General features: G+C 47.4%; 1 protein-coding gene across 3 annotated transcripts in view; it reads left to right on the top strand.

The window, feature by feature from the left end:
- Window positions 1–20,349, top strand: part of ORAI1 (ORAI calcium release-activated calcium modulator 1) — a 54,911-nt gene that overhangs the window by 25,857 nt on the left and 8,705 nt on the right. Inside the window, exon 1 of one of the 3 annotated variants that reach the window (XM_044275739.1) lies at window positions 4,538–4,556. The exons of the other annotated variants lie outside the window; for them this stretch is intronic. The gene's annotated coding sequence lies outside the window, so the exon portion shown is untranslated. Of the gene's footprint in view, window positions 1–4,537; window positions 4,557–20,349 lie in introns of those variants that run through there. 3 annotated transcript variants of the gene reach the window in all.

Below are 20,349 nucleotides of genomic sequence, written 5' to 3'. Positions count from 1 at the left end.
TTGGGATGCTGATTGGAGACAAGTGGGCTCTAAACCACTTAAAGGGCTTCTGTCAGCCCACTAAACCGTTTTTTGTTTGTTAATATTAATCCCTACACTGCAAGCTCCCTGTACATATGCTAAATATTCATTTTTGTTCAGTAGATTTTGTTAAAAAGCAAGTTTTATAATATGTAAATTACCTTGCTACCAGCAAGTAGGGCGGCTACTTGCTGGTAGCAGCCGCATCCTCCTCTCATCATGACGCCCCCTCCGCCGTTTGATTGACAGGGCCAGGGAACGGGATCGTTCTCTGCTGGCCCTGTTTGAATTCAAAATATCGCGCCTGCGCCGTACCTTTCTTTATTCGGTGCAGGCGCACTGAGAGGCGGCCGCTCCATCCTCAATGCGCCTGCGCCGGGTGTAGATGTGACGTCATCGGCGCAGGCGCATTGAGGATAGAGCGGCCGCCTCTCAGTGCGCCTGCGCCGATTAAAGACAGGTACGGCGCAGGCGCGATATTTTGAATTCAAACAGGGCCAGCAGAGAACAATCCCGTTCCCTGGCCCTGTCAATCAAACGGCGGAGGGGGCGTCATGATGAGAGGAGGATGCGGCTGCTACCAGCAAGTAGCCGCCCTACTTGCTGGTAGCAAGGTAATTTACATATTATAAAACTTGATTTTTAACAAAATCTACTGAACAAAAATGAATATTTAGCATATGTACAGGGAGCTTGCAGTGTAGGGATTAATATTAACAAAAAAAAAAACAGTTTAGTGGGCTGACAGAAGCCCTTTAAATGCTGCGGAAGCTATTAACCGTGGCATCTAAGAGGTTAAACTGTCTGTTACAAAGCTTTTGCCGATCTGGGCTGTTAGAGCAGGAGCCTGGCTCTCGTGTGAAGTGCTTAGACTGGACCACCATAAAAAGACAGAGGGCCTAGCCAAAAGCCCATATGTGACCACTATAAAAAAGGCATATGAGTGATAACTATGGGGTTTATGAGTAAGATCAGTACTCGACTCCTCCTGCTCACAGACTGGACTTCATTCTCTGTGTGGGAGCCAGTATGACAGATGCCTCTTAATTGTCAGATAATGTCAAATATTCTCTCGGAGACTGGATGTGCCCCATATAGCCCACTCCTCTGCTGTACAAAGAAATACTTCTAATGCTATATGATTTATATATCTATCTATTAGACCCCTACATTAGAACATTGTATGCTGTTCTTTTATGTTATATTGTGAGTAAGGTAGGTTAGGCTAGGGTACCATAGGAGCCTCCATTGCAGATTTTGGCAGAAAATAGGACACCACTGGGCTGCATTCAGCAGTATTTCCTCTGGCAGAATGCAGTCGCTCATGCCAGAAACTCGGTGTGCCCCAATCTAATGAATGAGATCCATCTGGAGGTTTCTGTGCTAGTACCCGAATTTAAATGACAATGAGAACCTAGCCTAAGGGAGCATTCACACTACCGTGCCGTGATTTGCAGTTTACAGAACAGGCAGCCCATTATGTAAATGCCTATTCTTGTCCGCAATGGCGTGCTCTATTTTTTGCAGGGACGTGTAATGGAACAACAGATGCGGACAACCCATGGTGTACTGTCGTCTTATGCAGACCCATTGATCCGGTCGTGTGAATGAGCCCTAAGAGGTGACGGACAGATGGCAGTATGACTGCAGGATCAGAGTACACATTGATCTATGTGAGGAGGGGAATAGAAATCCCGGAGACGGTCCCTTCACCGATCTTCGCCCCACTAGTACCAGACTACCACCCCCCATGAACTCGGAACATATCGACATTTTTCTCAAGATGGTCAGCAATGACCTGGAACAGTTAAATGTCAAACATCCGAGAGACTATAATTTGTCCCGAGACGAGTCGATGGCCCTTAGGAAGCTAGAGACAGACAATACCATCATTATAAAACATCTGATAAAGGTGGGAATCTAGTAATTTTAGACCATCCTAATTATCAAAAAATATGCTTTGATTTACTTAGGGATCCCACCAGTTATAGAGTTCTACCAAGTGACCCTAGTCTAGTCTTTCAGCAACAACTCAAAGGGATCCTTCAGCAGGGCTTAGAACAGGGGGTGATCACAAAATCGGAATATGCATATCTTTTCCCAAAAAACCCACAGCTGGCCACTTTCTACTGCCTCCCGAAAATTCATAAGGGGGTGACTCCCCTGAAGGGACGCCCAATTGTATCGGGTATGGATTCCCTGACCCATCATTGTGGGACATACCTTGATCAAACACTAAAAGAATTTGTGTCCTGTTTACCATCCTTCACACGCGACACAATGGATTTCCTTTGTAAAATCGAAACCATCTCCGTCGACTCTCATTGCCATCTCGCGAGTATCGAGGTTGAATCTATGTATACATCCATACCACACGATAAAGGTCTAGCAGCTACGGCCCACTTCCTGAGATCGAGGGGCACTCAGTTTCAAAATCATAATAACTTTATCATGAGCCTCCTGGAATACACTCTTACACATAACTTCTTCACATATAGCGGGTCCATTTACCACCAGCTCAGGGGGACCGCTATGGGCAGTCCTTGTACCCCCGCTTATGTGAATCTCTTCCTGGGCTGGTGGGAAGACAAATTTGTGTTCCCCGATCACCAAATGTGGTGGAATAGTGGGATTGTCTTTTGGACCCGCTATATTGATGACATTTTTGTAGTGTGGAGTGACAGTAAAGAAAAATTTGGTGACTTCGTCTCCGCCCTTAACGATAACAACGTGGGACTAAGATTCACCAGCGAAATTAAATCCAAGAGCATCACCTTCCTGGATGTGGAAGTAACATGTGTAGCAGGAAATCTGACTACAAACGTCTATCGAAAACCGACTGCCACAAATAACATTCTACATTGGAATAGTCACCACCCACAAGCAGGAAAAAGAGGTATTCCAAAAGGCCAGTATTTACGTATGCGCCGAAACTGCTCTGACAAAGACAACTTTTAACAGGAGTCAAGGAAACTAAGAAATAGATTATTACAGAGAGGGTATCCTAAGTCCACTCTAAGGGAAGCTTTTCAGGCAGCTGAGAACAGGGATAGGGGCGACTTATTAATACCAAAAATAAAAGATAACAAGGATAGCTCAACAATTCGCTTAATTTCCACATATGACGCAGCTAACAGTGAAGTTACCGTCATCTTAAAAACTCACTGGCCAATCCTAATGATGGACAAAGATCTGTCCAAGGCCATCTCTAACTGCCCCCAAAAAACATATCGCAAAGGGAGGAGCCTCAGAGATGGGCTCGTGCACAGCCACTACACCGGCATAAAAAAGGAGGGAACATGGCTGGACAGACAACCAAAAGGGACATTCAGATGCGGCAGCTGCAAGGCCTGTAAATATATACGCATTTCAAAAACGGTCACTTGTTCCACAACCAACATTGTTCAAACATTAGGCTCCTTCGCTAACTGCAAAACACAGGGGGTCCTCTACATATGTCAGTGTACCTGTCCGAAAGATTACATCGGCAAGACCTTCAGGGAGTTTAGACGTAGAGTCTGCGAACACATCAATGACAGCAAAGAAAAAAGACACCCCTGTTGCCAATCATATTAATGATCAACATGGGGGAGACCCAAGCTCCCTTAAATTTTCAGTACTTGAGGTTATTCCCAAACCTCTAAGGGGGGGGGGGGGTGACTGGGACCGGAAGATACTCCAAAAATAATCTGAATGGATTTATCGATTCCGGTCACAGTCGCCAAGTGGTTTCAATGAGCGACTCACATATACATGTTTCATTTGACTTAATGTATCTCGTCACAAACCCCTCATTTCCTTTGCCAGAGACTATTCCCCTGTCCTTATCCTTTATCAATATCCCTAGTCTTTTGTCCATGCCGGTGCGTGAAGCACCATATCTTAGGAATGACATATATCATTGTCACTCCAATCCTTTCTTCTCACGTCCATATAGCCCCCTGAATCTCTGCTATATATACGTGATGATCCCTATACTGTGTTATGATAATTCCTCCGACTGAGATTTGGTGTTTTAGGGCTCAAAATATGATACAGTCCTCCCACCACTAATTCTATGTGAGCAGGGGACTATAGAACTATTCCGGTCCAATTATTGTGGCCAAATCAGTAGTTACTATGAAGTACATACAGACTAGGAACTTCCAGCATCGCCGGCCGTATATGCGTTCCAAGGACCGGAAGTGACGCATCGCGATGCGGTCCACTCACCAGAAGTGCCTTCTCCTTGGCGTCCGGAAACACATGCCGGCACCAGCGCTTAAATAGCAAGCGCTGTCACACTGCTATTAGCCCTCCAGTCTCCCAGCATACCAGTTGTACCTTCTACAGGGCCCCCCTCTGTCTGGTGAGTACAAAGTATCATTTATACCACAGACCTGACTGACTGGCATATAGTATATTTTGACCATAGATCAGTATACTATTGCAATATATGAATATCTGACACATAGTACTTTGTTCTTCAGACCTATATAAATGTCTGACATATAGCACTTTTTACCTTCAGAGTTCATCATACATACGGACAAGAGGTACATATCTGTATACACAGCGCCATCAAGTATGCCAAGGAGCTAAGTACCATCTCATTCTTTTAAGCACCATCTTTAAAAAATTTGCTTTTTTTTTTATTCCCTACGTTCACTACACTGTCATCACCTCCTGATGAGCTGCTTTATGCAGCCGAAACACGTTGTGGTTGTGTCTTCATATTATTTATATTGGACTTATTATTTTTGTTTTTTCCACTGGATCAATATTTCCCGATCCAGCTTTGCTAAGTAGGGCATCACTAGGGCCACATCTAGGCTTAGGTACGGGGGCAGGGTGTCTCCACCATCAGGGGACATCCCTGTGCTTCAGGACATAGTTCCATAGGGTCATCTAGGGAGAGTAGTTTTCCCACAGACTCACCCACTACTACTAGTGATTCATTATTCCACCACCTATCTATAATAGGAGGTTTGTTTTTTTATACATCTGAGCATATCGACCACTCTTGCTCATACCCATTTATTAATAAAGGTATCAAGTTTCTTAATTAAGCACGTTAATTTTCAATTTTCTTCAGAGTACACATAGCTCTGCATAGGAGCTGTAGACACAGAACAAGATATTTTTCATCCAAGAATATTTGAAAAATTGAACAGTAGGGTCTTTTCAGAAGTCTGTAGTGTTTTGCGGACCACAAAACTCTGACGCCGTATATTGCCGGCACTTAATAGATAATTCCTATTCTTGTCTGCAGCTGCGGACACTGTTATGGGGGGGGGGGGTCTGTGGAGGATACACTGTCAATGGGGGGGGGGGGTCTGTGGAGGATACACTGTCAATGGGGGGGGGGTCTGTGGAGGACACGCTGTTATTGGGGGGGGGGGTCTGTGGAGGACACACTGTTATTGGGGGGGGTCTGTGGAGGACACACTGTTATGGGGGGGTCTGTGGAGGACACACTGTTATTGGGGGGGGTCTGTGGAGGATACACTGTTATTGGGGGGGTCTGTGGAGGATACACTGTTATTGGGGGGGTCTGTGGAGGATACACTGTTATTGGGGGGGGTCTGTGGAGGATACACTGTTATTGGGGGGGGGTCTGTGGAGGATACACTGTTATTGGGGGGGGTCTGTGGAGGATACACTGTTAATTGGGGGGGTCTGTGGAGGATACACTGTTAATTGGGGGGGGGTCTGTGGAGGACTACACTGTTATTGGGGGGGGGGTCTGTGGAGGACACACTGTTATTGGGGGGGGTCTGTGGAGGACACACTGTTATTGGGGGGGGTCTGTGGAGGGACACACTGTTATTGGGGGGTTGGTGGAGGACACTGTTATTGGGGGGGGCGTCTGTGGAGGGACACCACTGTTATTGTGGGGGGGGGGGGTCTGTAGATGGCACATATATAGCATCTTATGCTATGTGCTATCCACAGACCGACCCTAGCTGGGGGCCGGCATCTGGATTAGGAATGACAGCGGGGATCGGTGCAGTCCCTGTATTCTATATCCTTGCGCATGAGGCGCTCTGACGTCATTCTGGAGCGCCCGGGAGCCGCACGGACGGTAAGTATACTGCTCCCCCGCTTCCCACTACTACTATGGCAACCAGGACTTTAATAGCGTCCTGGCTGCCATAGTAACACTGAACGCATTTTGAAGACTGATCAGTCTTCAAATGCTTTCAGTTCACTTGCGTTTTTCCGGATCCGGCGTGTAATTCCAGGCAAATGGAGTACACGACGGATCCGGACAACGCAAGTGTGAAAGAGCCCTTAAAGGGCTTGTCCAAGTTAAAATGAAAACTGGGTAGTCCCTGGAAATGTGCTAAAATAAGAAAAGAGATGCTTGCCCCTTTTCTCCCCACTGCACTGCACTCCAGTCCTTTCTGCCACTGATGTCATCGTCCTGGCTTTCACAGGGGTTGCTGTGCGGCCAGTGTATAGGATGTCCCTGCTGAGGCCAGTGATTGGCAGCAGCGGTGACCTGTGTGTATGTGACCGCATGACTGCTGAGGAGAAAAGGAATAAGTGTCGCTTCTTTTGTTATTTTAGACCAGGATGCCCAATCTGCGGCCCTCCAGCTGTTGTAAAACTACAACTCCCACCATGCCCTGCTGTAGGCTGTCTGGGCATGCTGGGAGTTGTAGTTTTGCAACAGCTAAAGGACCGCAGGTTGGGCATCCCTGTTTTAGACAAATTACAGGGGCTACCTGAGTTTTTTTACCTCCGACAACCCCTTTATTGGAGCACTACATAGTACGAGAGCCCTAGCGGTTGGGACAGCTGCTTTTGGGCTCCGATATCTGTACGGAGACCCAGTCCCCAAACCATTAACACTCCCCCCTCCATCCTATTTTCCTCGGACCGGTGTCAGAACATCCTGTCCTACTCTGTTTGTATTTGGTTTCCATGCACTTGGTTATAAATGAACGATTGTCCTAGCTAGGGGCGTTTCTTGGCTTTAGACATTGCATTGGTACCTAGCATTGAACAAACTGGTTGGGGTGAGGAATTTCTTAATTAAAAAGAAAATCCTGGAATGATTAGTTCTGTGCTGGTCACTTCTAAACCCATTATTACCCATTATTACTCATTCTCTCTAAATACACCGTTGAGTCTCATTATTAACCCTTTCATGACCGGGCCCAAAAAAAGGCCTGAATGTCTAGGCAACTTTTTGTGGTTTAGTGACCCTAGCTTTATTTGTTGGACTACCAAAATAATTATTTTTTCCATTTAAAAAAAAAATAATTATAGGTTTAATTAGGAGGAAAACCTCTATTTAAAAAAAAAAAATTTGAGCTTTTTATTTCTTAACCACTTGGCGCCACGCTAACGCCGAAAGGCGTCATCTCCGCGGCGCTCCCAGGCTACGCTAACGCCGATTGGCGTCATCTCGCGTGAGCCGAGATTTCCTGTGAACGCGCGCACACAGGCGCGCGCGCTCACAGGAACGGAAGGTAAGCGAGTGGATCTCCAGCCTGCCAGCGGCGATCGCTCGCTGGCAGGCTGGAGATCCGAATTTTTTAAACCCCTAACAGGTATATTAGACGCTGTTTTCATAACAGCGTCTAATATACCTCCTACCTGGTCCTCTGGTGGTCCCTTTTGTTAGGATCGACCACCAGAGGACTCAGGTAGGTCAGTACAGTCGCACCAAACACCACACTACACTACACTACACTACACCCCCCCGTCACTTATTAACCCCTTATAAACCCCTGATCACCCATGATCACCCCATATAAACTCCCTGATCACCCCCCTGTCATTGATCACCGCCCTGTCATTGATCACCCCCCTGTCAGGCTCCGTTCAGACGTCCGTATGATTTTTACGGATCCACGGATACATGGATCGGATCCGCAAAAAGCATACGGACGTCTGAATGGAGCCTTACAGGGGGGTGATCAATGACAGGCGGGTGATCACCCATATACACTCCCTGATCACCCCCCTGTCATTGATAACCCCCCTGTAAGGCTCCATTCAGACGTCAGCATGCGTTTTGTGGATCCGATCCATGTATCCATGGATCCGTAAAAAACCATGCGGATGTCTGAATGGAGCCTTACAGGGGGGGTGATCAGTGACAGGGGGGTGATTACCCTGATCACCCCTGTCATTGATAACCCCCCTGTAAGGCTCCATTCAGACATCCGCATGCGTTTTGTGGATCCGATCCATGTATCCATGGATCCGTAAAAAATCATACGGACGTCTGAATGGAGCCTTACAGGGGGGTGATCAATGACAGGCGGGTGATCACCCATATACACTCCCTGATCACCCCCTGTCATTGATCACCCCCCTGTCATTGATCACTCCCCTGTAAGGCTCCATTCAGACATCCGCATGATTTTTACGGATCCATGGATACATGGATCGGATCCGCAAAACACATGCGGACGTCTGAATGGAGCCTTACAGGGGGTGATCAATGACAGGCGGGTGATCACCCCCCTGTCATTGATAACCCCCCTGTAAGGCTCCATTCAGACGTCAGCATGCGTTTTGTGGATCCGATCCATGTATCCATGGATCCGTAAAAAATCATGCGGATGTCTGAATGGAGCCTTACAGGGGGGGTGATCAGTGACAGGGGGGTGATCACCCTGATCACCCCCTGTCATTGATAACCCCCCTGTAAGGCTCCATTCAGACGTCCGCATGCGTTTTGTGGATCCGATACATGTATCCATGGATCCGTAAAAAATCATGCGGATGTCTGAATGGAGCCTTACAGGGGGGGTGATCAGTGACAGGGGGGTGATTACCCTGATCACCCCCTGTCATTGATAACCCCCCTGTAAGGCTCCATTCAGACGTCCGCATGCGTTTTGTGGATCCGATACATGTATCCATGGATCCGTAAAAAATCATGCGGATGTCTGAATGGAGCCTTACAGGGGGGGTGATCAGTGACAGGGGGGTGATCACCCTGATTACCCTGATCACCCCCTGTCATTGATAACCCCCCTGTAAGGCTCCATTCAGACGTCCGCATGCGTTTTGTGGATCCGATACATGTATCCATGGATCCGTAAAAAATCATGTGGATGTCTGAATGGAGCCTTACAGGGGGGGTGATCAGTGACAGGGGGGTGATTACCCTGATCACCCCCTGTCATTGATAACCCCCCTGTAAGGCTCCATTCAGACGTCCGCATGCGTTTTGTGGATCCGATACATGTATCCATGGATCCGTAAAAAATCATGCGGATGTCTGAATGGAGCCTTACAGGGGGGGTGATCAGTGACAGGGGGGTGATCACCCTGATTACCCTGATCACCCCCTGTCATTGATAACCCCCCTGTAAGGCTCCATTCAGACGTCCGCATGCGTTCTGTGGATCCGATCCATGGATCCGTAAAAAATCATGCGGATGTCTGAATGGAGCCTTACAGGGGGGTTGATCAATGACAGGGGGGTGATCAGGGAGTCTATATGGGTGATCACCCCCCTGTCATTGATCACCCCCCCCCCCTGGTAAGGCTCCATTCAGACATTTTTTTTGGCACAAGTTAGCGGAAATTTTTTTGTTTGTTTTTGTTTTTTCTTACAAAGTCTCATATTCCACTAACTTGTGTCAAAAAATAAAATCTCACATGGACGCACCATACCCCTCACGGAATCCAAATGCGTAAACATTTTTAGACATTTATATTCCAGACTTCTTCTCACGCTTTAGGGCCCCTAAAAAGCCAGGGCAGTATAAATACCCCACATGTGACCCAATTTCGGAAAGAAGACACCCCAAGGTATTCCGTGAGGGGCGTATTGAGTCCATGAAAGATTGAAATTTTTGTCCTAAGTTAGCGGAAAGTGAGACTTTGTGAGAAAAAAACAAAAAAAAATCAATATCCGCTAACTTATGCAAAAAAATAAAAAATTCTAGGAACTTGCCAGGCCCCTCATTGAATACCTTGGGGTGTCTTCTTTCCAAAGTGGGGTCACATGTGGGGTATTTATACTACCCTGGCTTTTTAGGGGCCCGAAAGTGTGAGAAGAAGTCTGGGATCCAAATGTCTAAAAATGCCCTCCTAAAAGGAATTTGGGCCCCTTTGCGCATCTAGGCTGCAAAAAAGTGTCACACATGTGGTATCGCCGTACTCAGGAGAAGTTGGGGAATGTGTTTTGGGGTGTCATTTTACATATACCCATGCTGGGTGAGAGAAATATCTTGGTCAAATGCCAACTTTGTATAAAAAAATGGGAAAAGTTGTCTTTTGCCAAGATATTTCTCTCACCCAGCATGGGTATATGTAAAATGACACCCCAAAACACATTCCCCAACTTCTCCTGAGTACGGCGATACCAGATGTGTGACACTTTTTTGCAGCCAAGGTGGGCAAAGGGGCACATATTCCAAAGTGCACCTTTCGGATTTCCCCGGCCATTTTTTACACATTTTGATTGCAAGGTACTTCTTACACATTTGGGCCCCTAAATTGCCAGGGCAGTATAACTACGCCACAAGTGACCCCATTTTGGAAAGAAGACACCCCAAGGTATTCCGTGAGGGGCACGGCGAGTTCCTAGAATGTTTTATTTTTGTCACAAGTTAGCGGAAAATGATGATTTTTCTTTTTTTTTCTTTTTTCCTTACAAAGTCTCATATTCCACTCACTTGCGACAAAAAATAAAAAATTCTAGGAACTCGCCATGCCCCTCACGGAATACCTTGGGGTGTCTTCTTTCCAAAATGGGGTCACTTGTGGCGTAGTTATACTGCCCTGGCAATTTAGGGGCCCAAATGTGTGAGAAGAACTTTGCAATCAAAATCTGTAAAAAATGCCCTGCAAAATCCGAAAGGTGCACTTTGGAATATGTGCCCCTTTGCCCACCTTGGCAGCAAAAAAGTGTGACACATCTGGTATCGCCGTACTCAGGAGAAGTTGGGGAATGTGTTTTGGGGTGTCATTTTACATATACCCATGCTGGGTGAGAAAAATATCTTGGTCAAATGCCAACTTTGTATAAAAAAATGGGAAAAGTTGTCTTTTGCCAAGATATTTCTCTCACCCAGCATGGGTATATGTAAAATGACACCCCAAAACACATTCCCCAACTTCTCCTGAGTACGGCGATACCAGATGTGTGACACTTTTTTGCTGCCAAGGTGGGCAAAGGGGCACATATTCCAAAGTGCACCTTTCGGATTTCACCGGTCATTTTTTACACATTTTGATTGCAAAGTTCTTCTCACACATTAGGGCCCCTAAATTGCCAGGGCAGTATAACTACGCCACAAGTGACCCCATTTTGGAAAGAAGACACCCCAAGGTATTCCGTGAGGGGCATGGCGAGTTCCTAGAATTTTTTATTTTTTGTCGCAAGTTAGTGGAATATGAGACTTTGTAAGGAAAAAAGAGAAAAAAAAATAAATCATCATTTTCCGCTAACTTGTGACAAAAAATAAAAAATTCTAGGAACTCGCCATGCCCCTCACGGAATACCTTGGGGTGTCTTCTTTCCAAAATGGGGTCACTTGTGGCGTAGTTATACTGCCCTGGCAATTTAGGGGCCCAAATGTGTGAGAAGTACCTTGCAATCAAAATGTGTAAAAAATGGCCTGCAAAATCTGAAAGGTGCACTTTGGAATATGTGCCCCTTTGCCCACCTTGGCTGCAAAAAAGTGTCACACATCTGGTATCGCCGTACTCAGGAGAAGTTGGGGAATGTGTTTTGGGGTGTCATTTTACATATACCCATGCTGGGTGAGAGAAATATCTTGGCAAAAGACAACTTTTCCCATTTTTTTATACAAAGTTGGCATTTGACCAAGATATTTTTCTCACCCAGCATGGGTATATGTAAAATGACACCCCAAAACACATTCCCCAACTTCTCCTGAGTACGGCGATACCAGATGTGTCACACTTTTTTGCTGCCAAGGTGGGCAAAGGGGCACATATTCCAAAGTGCACCTTTCGGATTTCACCGGTCATTTTTTACACATTTTTATTGCAAAGTTCTTCTCACACATTTGGGCCCCTAAATTGCCAGGGCAGTATAACTACGCCACAAGTGACCCCATTTTGGAAAGAAGACACCCCAAGGTATTCCGTGAGGGGCATGGCAAGTTTTTAGAATTTTTTATTTTTTGTCGCAAGTTAGTGGAATATGAGACTTTGTAAGAAAAAATAAAAAAAATAAAATCATCATCATTTTCCGCTAACTTGTGACAAAAAATAAAAAGTTCTATGAACTCACTATGCCCATCAGCGAATACCTTAGGGTGTCTACTTTCCGAAATGGGGTCATTTGTGGGGGTTTTCTACTGTTTGGGCATTGTAGAACCTCAGGAATCATGACAGGTGCTCAGAAAGTCAGAGCTGTTTCAAAAAGCGGAAATTCACATTTTTGTACCATAGTTTGTAAATGCTATAACTTTTACCCAAACCATTTTTTTTTGCCCAAACATTTTTTTTTTATCAAAGACATGTAGAACAATAAATTTGGCGAAAAATGTATATATGGATGTCGTTTTTTTTGCAAAATTTTACAGCTGAAAGTGAAAAATGTCATTTTTTTGCAAAAAAATCGTTAAATTTCGATTAATAACAAAAAAAGTAAAAATGTCAGCGGCAATGAAATACCACCAAATGAAAGCTCTATTAGTGAGAAGAAAAGGAGGTAAAATTCATTTGGGTGGTAAGTTGCATGACCGAGCAATAAACCGCTAAAGTTGTGGAGTGCCGATTTGTAAAAAAGGGCCTGGTCACTAGGGGGGTATAAACCTGTGGTCCTTAAGTGGTTAAAAATTAAAACTGACACAAAAATGAATTATTCCTTATTTTGTGACGATTGATTTTCATATGTAACATGTATAGGTTTGAGCAAATGGGGGGACTATGGTAACCGTTTCTGTTAGCAACTGCATTTTAAATTTTTTTAAATTTTAAATTTTTATTTTACAAAATTTATTTTTGCTACATAATATGTCCCCCCAGGAGGTAATTAAAAGACCTCTTGGGGACACTGACTCGCAGCAGGAGCCCTGGGGATTAAAGTGCTCCCTGAACGTTTATATACGTGCTATCTGCACGGGGTATGTGCAGATAGGACGTGTGTGTATATATATATATATATATATATATATATATATATATATATATATATATATATATATATATATATATATATATATATATATATATATATATATACAGTGTGCAGTCTGGAAGGGGTTAAGACAACTTACTATTTTCACTGTCGGCAGTGTGTAGCTGATAGAAGTCACATGAGCTGACCTGGTAGGTATATAATGTGTGCGATAGGCTGTTGGCACACGTATCCCTCGTTACTATGATGGGTTAAAGGGGCAGTTGAGAAGCCAAAAAGGGATGAATATTGGCTTTCAGGCCAAGGATGGCGGTATTTTTGAAACTGCAGTTTTTGAATGGTTCACTTGCTGCTGTGGTGAAGTGTGTATTGTGAGTGGACAAATGGCACCATTGTGAATAAGCGTTGTGTAGACTGCGGAGCACCACGTGCCACTGAGAGGTGAACATCAGCTATGAAGGGGTATGAGGGCAGACTGGCACATTACAGTGGAGCTAGTGACCTCTAAAATGAACCTTGGAGCTACCAGACGTCTCTAAAACAACAGTTCCGCAAACCCTCCTGCGCTTGGGGCTCCAAAGCAGATGGATGGTCACTGCACCTCTACTAACAAAGTTGCTTCAACAGAAAAAGCTTTAGTTTTTGCAGAGGTATCTGATTGGCAAAGGGTCGCCTTCTCCGATGAGTTGTTTTCTGCTTAATTGAACAGATGGACGTTGGTGGGCCAGGCGAGAAACATCAGAGAACACCCTGCAACCACTGCAGAACACAAGTTGGTGTTAAGGTCTGGGGAATGTTTTTGTGGCATTCTCTGGTCCCACTCATCTATGCGGAAGGAATTCTCAACTGACTTGGGTATTGAATCCATCCTTGCAGATCACATACATCCATACATGCTGATTGTCTTCCCTGAGGCAGATGGCATCCTCCAAGAAGACAATGCAACATGTCACACAGCTAGAAATGTCCGGTGTAACGTTATATTTCCCTACCTCGTGTGATTTCCTTACCCTCGGCGCACCGGACATGACTGGAGGAGGTGTGCCTCGCAGGCGCACAACGACGGGGTAGGGAAATTTCGCAGCAGAGTGCGCATGCCTGGAATCCTTGCCAGCGGTTAGGGTAGGGAAAAATTATGGGCCGGTGCGCAGGCGTGGTGATCGGATGGATGTTCTCAGCTGGACACCGGCCGACACTGCGCATGCGCTGGGAGCCTCACCAGCGGTTAGGCTAGGGAAAAAGCACTGGCCCGTACGTAATTTTTCCCTTACCGCTGGTGAGGCTCCCGGCGCATGTGCAGTGTCGGCCGGTGTCCAGCTGAGAGCATCCATCCGATCACCGCACCTGCGCACTGGCCCATAACTTTTCCCTACCCTAACCGCTGGCGAGGCTCCCGGCGCATTCTGCTGTGAAATTTCCCTACCCAGTCGTTGTGCGCCTGCGCAGCTCACCTCCTCACATCATGTCCGGTGCGACTCGAAGTGATGAGGGTAGGGAAATTATAACGTGTCCACTATCATTGTGTTTGCTCTATGTATCTTCCCCCATGCACCCTCCAGCAGCTGGGGGATGCACTGCAGTCAGCATGGCTCCAGATATCGGTGACAACCTACCTGTACCATACTGAGTCACTCTCAGCCCGTCTGCTGTCGGTGCTGCACTCGGCGGTTACTGTGGATATTAGATGGTGGTCATAATAATGTGACTCATTTTTTCAACATTGCGAGTAGCGCCATAAACCTAAACTAAAGGGGTTGTTGCAAAACAAAGCTAGTTCACTTTCATCCCATGTTAAAGGGCTTCTGTCAGCCCACTAAACCGTTTTTGGTTTTTTTTGGGTTAATATTAATTATAAGCTAAATATTCATTTTGGTTCTGTAGATTTTGTTAAAAAGCAAGTTTTATAATATGTAAATTACCTTGCTACCAGCAAGTAGGGCGGCTACTTGCTGGTAGCAGCCGCATCCTCCGCTGCTAATGACGCCCCCTCCGCTGTGTGATTGATGGCCAGGGAACGGGATCGTTCTCTGCTGGCCCTGTTTGAATTCAAAATATCGCGCCTGCGCCGTACCTGTCTTTAATCGGCGCAGGCGCACTGAGAGGCGGCCGCTCTCTCGGCCGCTCCATCCTCGATGCGCCTGCGCCGGGTGTAGATGTGACGTCATCGGCGCAGGCGCATTGAGGATGGAGCGCCTCTCAGTGCGCCTGCGCCAATTAAAGACAGGTACGGCGCAGCGCGATATTTTGAATTCAAACAGGGCCAGCAGAGAACGATCCCGTTCCCTGGCCCTGTCAATCACACAGCGGAGGGGGTGTCATTAGCAGCGGAGGATGCAGCTGATACCAGCAAGTAGCCGCCCTACTTGCTGGTAGCAAGGTTATTTACATATTATAAAACTTGCTTTTTAATAAAATCTGCAGAACCAAAATGAATATTAAGCTTATGTATAGGGAGCTCGCAGCGTAGGGATTAATATTAACCCCAAAAAAAAACAACAAAAAAAAACGGTTTAGTGGGCTGACAGAAGCCCTTTAAGTCTGACATCCCCATGGTTATGTTCCTCTGAGGCGCTCAGTAATACCTTCCTAATCCCTTGAATATGACTAGAAATCTCCGCAATAGCTGTGCTCTTGTTATGGATTCTTGGTGCGCTCCGCTCACTTCTTCTCCCTGTGAAATACAGTATTTATTCCAACAACATTTATATGCAGGTTTATTCTATACTTCCAGAAGATGTGCTTAGGGTATCTCCACTAAATGAGTTGTGCCTGGGATAAACCTAGATCTACCCTAAGGTCAAGCTATAATAATAATAAAATCTTTATATAGCTCCACCATATTCCACAGTGCTTTACAGTTCAGAGGTTCATGTACAAAACAAGACATCACAAAGTTACTGGTTAATATACAACTGAGTGAGGGCCCTGCTCACAAGAGCTTACAATCTATGAGGAAGTGGGGGTGACACGATATAGAAAATTATATAAAGGCAGACTTGATGGACCAGGGAAACTTCCATGTTTCTAGTGCTCTATAGCAGTGGCATAGTATGGTCATGGCTTGTATATGATTCAGCAGGGTTGTATACTGTAGCCTTTCTGTTGATGGTGGATCACGTATATGGGTTTGGAGTAATTAGGATGTAGAAACTTGTTCAGCCCCATAAATGTAAAAGGACTGACCTATTTTGGGTCATGGGGACTGAGTTTGGGTTCCTCCACCATCACCGACACACTTCAAGAGCTATGCCTTTTTAATTTTCCATCTATGGGCTTGTTTTTTGCTGGCTGTGTATTTTGGGATTGCATATAATGTATTAACTTTTATTCATTCTTTTAATGAGGAATGAATAAATTACACTGACAGATGCCTCTTGGCACTCCATTAAGTTATAGGGCGCTCACTGAGGGTCACCATCCTTCTGTCTAATTCCATCAATATTGCAGTCTCTATTGACTGTGGCATTTAAGGGGCTAAATGACCTATATTGGAGTTAACTGCAGCTGGATGTGGGCTTGTATTACTGCTGGTGTAGGGGCTGTACCTGTGCCCTCCAGTGGACATACTATTTATTATATTTGGTTGCGAGAAGAACTCTATAATTTGCATATACCGCACCACCACTGCTACATCTGAATATACCCTAAACTGAGAATTTTTGTAGCACTACTGATTAATCATGCAGCAGCTGCAGCCCATAAGATGTAGTACAACTCAGTGGGGACAGCATAGGGGTGTTTCAGAGTGCATTAGGGAGAGGTTCCTGGCGTGGATCACGGTTATTAGGGCGTCTAGGGGCAGTATCCCACTTCCCTCAGCCCATATCACCCAGTTTACCTGGTAAACATTGTCTATGCCTGTCAACCCCAATGTAGGCTAGACAGCTGGCTCACTGTAACCCCTGCCTATGTCCTACATTCAGCTGGACATGTACTGTGCCTAACTGTACATGCAAGGACAAAATGTATAGTATAGCTATCTTACAGGTGACTAGGGCTGCAGTAAACTATTATTTTAGAAATCGAGTATTCTATCAGTTATTTTTATGATTAATAGAGTAATCTAAAAAGAAAAAAATGAATTAATAGACTCTTTTCCTTTATAAAAACTCAGACCCCCCTACCATCAGTCCCCAACACCCTTCATTCCCCCCTGTGCGATCAGTCCAAGTGCATCAGTTCCGTTCCCCCACCCCCCTTGTGCCATCAGTTCCGTCCCCCCCTTGTGCCATCAGTTCCGTCCCCCCCTTGTGCCATCAGTTCCGTCCCCCCCCCCCCTTGTGCCATCAGTTTCCGTCCCCCCCCTTGTGCCATCAGTTCCGTCCCCCCCCCCTTGTGCCATCAGTTCCGTCCCCCCCCTTGTGCCATCAGTTCCGTCCCCCCCTTGTGCCATCAGTTCCGTTTCCCCCCCCTTGTTCCGTTCCCCCCCCTTGTGCCATCAGTTCCGTTTCCCCCCCCCTTGTGCCATCAGTTCCGTTCTCCCCCCCCTTGTGCCATCAGTTCCGTTTCCCCCCCCTTGTGCCATCAGTTCCGTTTCCCCCCCTTGTGCCATCAGTTCCGTCCCCCCCCCTTGTGCCATCAGTTCCGTTTCCCCCCCCTTGTGCCATCAGTTCCGTTCCCCCCCCCCTTGTGCCATCAGTTCCGTTTCCCCCCCCCCCTTGTGCCATCAGTTCCGTTTCCCCCCCCCTTGTGCCATCAGTTCCGTTTCCCCCCCCCTTGTGCCATCAGTTCCGTTTCCCCCCCCCCTTGTGCCATCAGTTCCGTTTCCCCCCCCCTTGTGCCATCAGTTCCGTTTCCCCCCCCCTTGTGCCATCAGTTCCGTTTCCCCCCCCCTTGTGCCATCAGTTCCGTTTCCCCCCCCTTGTGCCATCAGTTCCGTTTCCCCCCCCCTTGTGCCATCAGTTCCGTTTCCCCCCCCTTGTGCCATCAGTTCCGTTTCCCCCCCCTTGTGCCATCAGTTCCGTTTCCCCCCCCCCTGTGCCATCAGTTCCGTTTCCCCCCCCCCCCTTGTGCCATCAGTTCCGTTTCCCCCCCCCCCCTTGTGCCATCAGTTCCGTTTCCCCCCCCCCCCTTGTGCCATCAGTTCCGTTTCCCCCCCCCCCTTGTGCCATCAGTTCCGTTTCCCCCCCCTTGTGCCATCAGTTCCGTTTCCCCCCCCCCTTGTGCCATCAGTTCCGTTCCCCCCCCCCTTGTGCCATCAGTTCCGTTTCCCCCCCCCCCCTTGTGCCATCAGTTCCATTTCCCCCCTCCCCCTTGTGCCATCAGTTCCGTTTCCCCCCTCCCCCTTGTGCCATCAGTTCCGTTTCCCCCTCCCCCTTGTGCCATCAGTTCCGTTCCCCCCCCCCTTGTGTTATCAGTTCCGTTCCCCCCCCCCCCTTGTGCCAGCAGCTGTTCCCCCACTCTCTCTTTTAGCAGCAGCTACGTTTCCCCCCTTGTGCCAGCAGCTCTGTTCCCCCCTCCCTCTTTTAGCAGCAGCTCTGTTCCCCCCCCCCTCTTTTTTAGCAGCAGCTCCGTTCCCCCCTTGTGCCAGCAGCTTTGTCCCCCCCCCCCTCTTGTAGCAGCAGTTCCGTTCCCCCCTTGTGCAGGCAGCTCTGTTCCCCCCTCCCTCTTTTAGCAGCAGCTCTGTTCCCCCCCCCCCCTTGTGCCAGCAGCTCTGTCCCCCCCCCTCCCTCTTTTAACAGCAGCTCCGTTCCCCCCTTGTGCAGGCAGCTCTGTTCCCCCCTCCCTCTTTTAGCAGCAGCCCTGTTCCCCCCCCCTCCCTCTTTTTTAGCAGCAGCTCCGTTCCCCCCTTGTGCCAGCAGCTTTGTCCCCCCCTCCCTCTTTTAGCAGCAGTTCCGTTCCCCCCTTGTGCCAGCAGCTCTGTCCCCCCCCCCCTCTTTTAGCAGCAGCTCCGTTCCCCCCCCCCTCCCTCTTTTAGCAGCAGCTCTGTCCCCCCCCTCCCTCTTTTAGCAGCAGCTCCGTTCCCCCCTTGTGCCAGCAGCTCTGTTCCCCTCCCTCTTTTAGCAGCAGCTCCGTTCCCCCCTTGTGCCAGCAGCTCTGTTCCCCCCTCCCTCTTTTTAGCAGCAGCTCCGTTCCCCCCTTGTGCCAGCAGCCCTGTTCCCCCCCCTCCCTCTTTTTTAGCAGCAGCTCCGTTCCCCCCTTGTGCCAGCAGCTTTGTCCCCCCCTCCCTCTTTTAGCAGCAGTTCCGTTCCCCCCTTGTGCCAGCAGCTCTGTCCCCCCCCCCTCTTTTAGCAGCAGCTCCGTTCCCCCCCCCCCTTGTGCCAGCAGCTCTGTCCCCCCCCCCTCCCTCTTTTAGCAGCAGCTCTGTCCCCCCCCCCTCTTTTAGCAGCAGCTCCGTTCCCCCCTTGTGCCAGCAGCTCTGTCCCCCCCTCCCTCTTTTAGCAGCAGCTCCGTTCCCCCCTTGTGCCAGCAGCTCTGTCCCCCCCCCCCCCTCTTTTAGCAGCAGCTCCGTTCCCCCCTTGTGCCAGCAGCTCTGCCCCCCCCCCTCTTTTAGCAGCAGCTCCGTTACACCCCCCCCCCTTCCTTCCCTTGTGCCACAGTATTCTGAGCGCAGCGGGAGTAATAGAAAGCGCTTCACTCCCTCTCCGTAGAGGATTTTTTGTGTCGAATTACTCTATTTAGTCGAGTACTTGTTGCAGTCCTACAGGTGACCCTGCACTGCTGATGTAGACACACTGGCCATGTTATGGTACCTGGACCTTTGTTGTAATTCACCACAATTTGTGTATCTAATAGAAAAATCCACTGCACCAAGCTCACCAACGGGCATGGCCAAGGAGGTGCCATATTGTGGCAAAGTGTCACCACAAAATTCAGATGGAAAGTCAGATTTGTGAACAATATTTGAGAGTAATTGGTCTTTTGTGTATGTAGAAAATGTTTCAGATCTTTGAGTTCAGCTCATGCAAAATGGGAGCAAAACCGAAAGTGTTGCGTTTATATTTTTGTTCAGTGTATAGTCTCCTATTAATTCGCAATGCATTTCTATACATTTCGATCAAAATGCATAAACCCACGCCAAGGTGCTTAATCTGACAGCAGGAGTGCTGTTGGTTTTCTGAGTCACGCCGTCTGCTGATGTCGCACTAAATTAGAGTAGGTACCCAGTAGGTACTGAGAAGCAGTGGTGGGTCATTGCATGGCACATGCAATCGAATAAATGGCAAAAAGACGTGTAGCCTTCATCTCTAAATTCCTGACTGCTAATAAGTACTCATTACAGCTAAATTTTTATCAAACTGATAAGGATATGGCTTTAA

Source organism: Bufo gargarizans, chromosome 1 (genome assembly GCF_014858855.1).
Source record: "Bufo gargarizans isolate SCDJY-AF-19 chromosome 1, ASM1485885v1, whole genome shotgun sequence".
Lineage (NCBI taxonomy): Eukaryota > Metazoa > Chordata > Amphibia > Anura > Bufonidae > Bufo > Bufo gargarizans.
Note: the sequence above shows the minus strand (reverse complement) of the source record. Positions and strands in the feature narration are given on the sequence as shown.